Here is a 5,109-nt window from a genome sequence, read left to right on the forward strand (position 1 = left end):
GAACCTCTTGAGTCAGGCTTTCATTGTCCACATTTCTGTCATCATTTGCTTTTCATTTCCCCAAGAATGATGTATTGAGCTCTTATTACAACACTCTGGGGGCTTCTATTGTTCACATCTCCAAAGTTCTCCAAATTCCTTCCACAAGTCAGTTCTAAGAGTCCACAAACCACATGGTTAGATTTGTCATTGTGATGACCCTCTTTCTCACTACTACTTTTTATATGAGTTTTCTCTTTACTGTGACAGAGTACTGCATGGAAAGATCTTAAGAGAGCAAGGGCATATTCTTCAGTGATTTATGGTCCAGGGAATACAATACATCCTGTCAGGGAAGGCACGGTGGTAGAAGGAGTGTGAAGTGTCTGATTACATTGCAACAATAGTCATGAATGGACATCTCATCTGGATGCAGGTCAGTGCTATGATGCCAAGCCTGCTGCTGCTGTCTCCCGATTGGCTTACTTCCACCATCCATGTCTCCCTCTTAAAGCTTCTATTACAACCCCCCCCCAAGGAAAAAACCAAACAAACCAGTGTTAATAGTGAAGGACCCTGTGTTCAAACACATGAATTTGTTGGGGACAGTTCATATTCAAACTATTACACTCTTCTGTTACTAGATTGTTGTCTAAGAAATTGAAGGAATATACAATTTCAAAGTGGCTCAGTCCCCAGAGTGAAGCATATCTGTCTGACTGTGATCCATTCAGAAAACACAGAGTTTAAATGGCCCAGAAACTTAACACTTTACCGCACTGACTTTCTGTATTCGTGTAAGTAATTTAATAAAATCCATAGCAACCAACAGATTGATGAAAATTGTAGTCTCAAATGTTGATGGCAGTCCATTTCTTTTTCTTCATACATTTTAATACGTGTATTAACGTAGTTATGCACTCATATTCTCAGATGCATCATGAAATAATGACCTTAAAAATATCCAATGACTTAACATTCATTAAAGCCATTTACTTCTCATTTCCCTAAGAAAGTGAAGTGACTAAGAAAGCGTTGACTAGGACAGTATAATCTTTTACACTTATTGTCTTTCTCTTTCAGAGAGAGAAAATTAAAAATATGCCACAGAACACAAAATGCAATTAATTTCTCTATTTCTAATAGTTTTTAAGTATATAGAGCCAAGTCTATAGACTTTTATTTTTTAAGGAAATTCTTAAATAGTGATACTTAGGGTTTTGTTTTTAAATCTATATTTTGAAATCTATTGTTTACTTGCTATATAAGTCTAAACAGTCTAAAAGCTCTATTTGATTCTTTTTTTCTCCTCAAAAAAAAAAAAACTCTGAAGTTGGATTTTTTTCTTTTAAAGTTGGTTCCCTTTTACATTGATGGGGTAAGAGATGGATAAATTTGACACATTTCTTTCCTAGAAACCATAGACTGCTTTGCTTCTGTTAAGAAGAACTCAGTATAATAAAAAAAATATGTATCTTGGAGGTATGTTAAGCTACTACAGAAGCAAGGACGTGCAGGTCCAGGAGCTAGCACCGGACAAAAGTTGGACTTTTTTTAAGGAAGGAAATACGGCTTTGAGATAGGAGGGTAATGGCACCGGGGCAAGAGATTCAGTTTCCTGGCATATTTCAGTGCCAAATTCACACGTAGCTACTTGCGCAGCTTCACATGTATTTAAACCATAACTGAAAGAATTCCGGCAGCTGGGGATGAGCTCAAGGGCTTAGCACCTGCTGAGCTAGTGGAAGGCTCTGGTTAGAGTCCAGGGCTCTGTGTCCCCACAACCTGGACAAGATAGAAGAAATACACAAACGCACACTATCACGGTCGCTTTCCTTACAAATGATAGGACAAAAGAAACAAATGAGAAGTTATCAAGAGAATGTGACCATTGGAGTAGGGGCACAGAGATCTTCCGGGGAGATTCCCCGCTTGTGCAAATGGCATTTTCTCAGGAAGTGGTTACTGACTCCGGTACCCTCCGCAGTCTCTGTTTTTACACTGAATCTCTTCTCTTTTTAACCTTCTTTTGCTTCCTTCAGTTCCCACTACACAGGGTTGGCTTTGACTTATGGGGCCGGGAATTTAAAAAGTATGTTTTTTCATCTATAACAATATTTATTTGAAAAATACAGTTACTTCAACACGCACTTTCAAAAACACTGATGCAGCCGGTTGCCTAATCTCCGTACAGGTGATGAGGGAGAAAGTAGACTACTGGTAACAACCAAGAAATGCCGATTGGTGGTTCAGCTGTGAGAACAGCACAAAAGTTTACCAGTATCATGAGGAGAAAATGATTAGCAGCAATTTAAAAACAAATCACTGTTCCTAAGTTACTGTCATACCAAATGGCAAGATTAGCACTCTCATTCCACAGAATGAGTGTGAAATAGACGACATATGCGAAGAGTTATCTGTGGAGTCAAGAATAATTGAGCAATAAGGAGTGTGGAACAAAATCTATTTTGGGAAGAGTTTAGTAAATTTTCAAACACACACAAAAATCTATTAATTTGGGGAATAAAGTACCTTATAATGTGCTATAATTAAGAAGAGTTTTGGAAATTTAAGCCAGATGTTTGCTCTAAATTATAAAACACACTTTCATCCCCCCAAACCAAATTCAATAAAGCATTTTTGTGTAAGTTGATTTGGGAGAGTGGGTTTTATAGCAGATAAGTGCCTGAAGAGCTAGCATATGGCCCTAAACGTAACTCTGGAAAAACACTACATTCTAATCTGTTCACTTCTTTAGTTGAAATAAGTAACTTTTCTAAACATTTTTAATTCAGTGTATTTATATTTATCTCTAATAAGTATGCATACTTTTGAATTTCTTTGAAAATAGGAATCCAAAAATGATAAAATACACAGCAACTGCATGGTTCTTAAATATGCATTTTTATCTCCAGCTCAGTCTATTCAGTGTATCAAGGTGGCTTCTCTTGCATTACCAGGCATAGCCCTTTTTCTTTCTACTTAAGATGCTTTCCACTTAGACTCTGTACAGATATCAAATATCCAAATTATGTCCTGCTCCTAAATCCCTGCTATCTACAGTAACATATCCAAATTCTGAATTCTGGAAAGCCAGAGATATTCTTCCAGGTTTGGTTCAGTGACTCTGGTCATTTCTTTTGCCTTTAGTTCAGCGGTGATACCCAGTTTGCCTGAAGATGTTCTGGTGTTCTTACTTTATCGTTTCTTTGCACATGGACCTGTGTTTTGAAAATAGATCATTGCTGTATTCTGATGTTCTGTTTCATAACCCGTTATTATCCTTTTCTAATACCTTGAGTGAAAATTCCATTTTTATATTCCCATTCTACGTGGTGATGTTATTATTGGTGATGTGTTACTTTTTCCTTAGTTTGAACATTTTTAATGTCATTTATTGTATTTTGTCTTAATATATTTTATGGGGAGTTGTATAATGTTTATTAATAAATTGTGAAAAAGACTAAGTTTGGGTCTCCATATAAACTACTAAGTAATATGTTAAATTATGTATTTTGTTTGTACATATAGTGAAATATATTTTGGGAAATGGGCAGATTTTTCTTAGTGAGGAAAGGCTTTCTCAGAGAATGATCTAAATATATTTACTTTAAGATTCTAGTAAGGGGCTTGAGAGATAGCTCAGCGGTTAAGGGCACTCACTGCTCTTGCAGAGGATCCTGGTTCAATTCCAGACATCTACATGGCAGCTCACAACCATCTGTAATTCCAGTTCCAGGTGATCCAACTTTCTTCAGAATCCTGCACATGTTGCACACATATGTATTCTTGAGCATCCCAGAACACAAAATAAGCAAATAGATATTAAAATTTTAACAAAATGTTATCCTAATGCACAATCCTCTCATTGGAATATCATGCATGTTCATTGATGAAGTGTGTTTTTGCCTGACTGCTATCAACTGACATACATAATATGAGGAAGGATGTGTTGTAATAATGAGTGCTTAAGAATAAGAACAAAATCACTTTAATAATTTTAAAAATGTAGTTATAAAAGTCAACATTTTAAGCTTGACAGCTAACTACTCCAGTTGGAATTCTTTTTTTTTAAAAAGCAAGAACATTATAAGGTAAAAATTCATCATAATTAACTCATTTATTTATGGCATATCCCTGAAAATTTGACAGCTATAATTTACTTGTTAATGAACTTATCAAAATCCTTTTGACATGGAAACATCATATGCATTAATAATCCCTATGGCAGTGTTTAGTCTGAACAGTGACTTCACCTTCAACTGCGTTGCTTTAGTTCATGTGATTTTTAAAATGTAGTTACTACAAATAATTATGTCAGATCACCAACAAAATAAATAATGAGGCAATCAACCTTACATTTGCATAACAAGTTTGGCAGTCTGCTGTTATTTAGATAATTCTATTAGCAGTATCAGCATGCAGATAGAGGTAGATAATATTGTATTCTATAGTCTGTTTAATAAATCACTACAGTGTGTCAGCTTAAGTGTTTTGAGCTACTTTCAAGAGTCTTCTAAGAAATGCATTACCCTCACTCACTGTACCTACAAACACCAACATTTATGGCTTTTATCTCAATTGTTATTTATTGAGCCTGGGTCTATATTACTTTGAGAGGCATCTAAAGACTTGTTTTTTTTTAATGTGATGACTGAGACTACAAATCCATTATGATTATTGAAGAAAAACATAAGAAAAGTGCCAACATTGAAACTTTTACTATGAATTCATTCTGGTCCTTAGAAAACTGTAGACAGGTTGTTCAATCATAATTCTTATCTCAACTTTAAATGAGTTGTCATTCTGGTAGAGGAAAACAACTTTGTGTTTTGCTGACTATGATTTTCACTATCAGTATTAAGTGTTCAAAAGTAGTTTCTGAAGAATCAGATATCGACTTGCAGACAGGAGTGTCTCTTGGTAATCATCATTTAATGTGTTGATGACTGCACCACCATGCTGAAGTGGGCTTGTATTATCTCAGCTTGTTGATCCAATACATTAACAAATGTTAAAAAGAATTGAAGCCACTTTCTCTGACCATTGGAGTGGAAACTGATGCTTTACCCATCATCACAGCAAACGTGTTGTTTTATTCTTCAGAGAATATCTATTTATCAAGATCCG

Source organism: Peromyscus californicus, unplaced genomic scaffold, assembly GCF_007827085.1.
Source record: "Peromyscus californicus insignis strain IS unplaced genomic scaffold, ASM782708v3 Scaffold_7__1_contigs__length_154581171, whole genome shotgun sequence".
NCBI classification, from domain to species: Eukaryota; Metazoa; Chordata; class Mammalia; order Rodentia; family Cricetidae; genus Peromyscus; species Peromyscus californicus.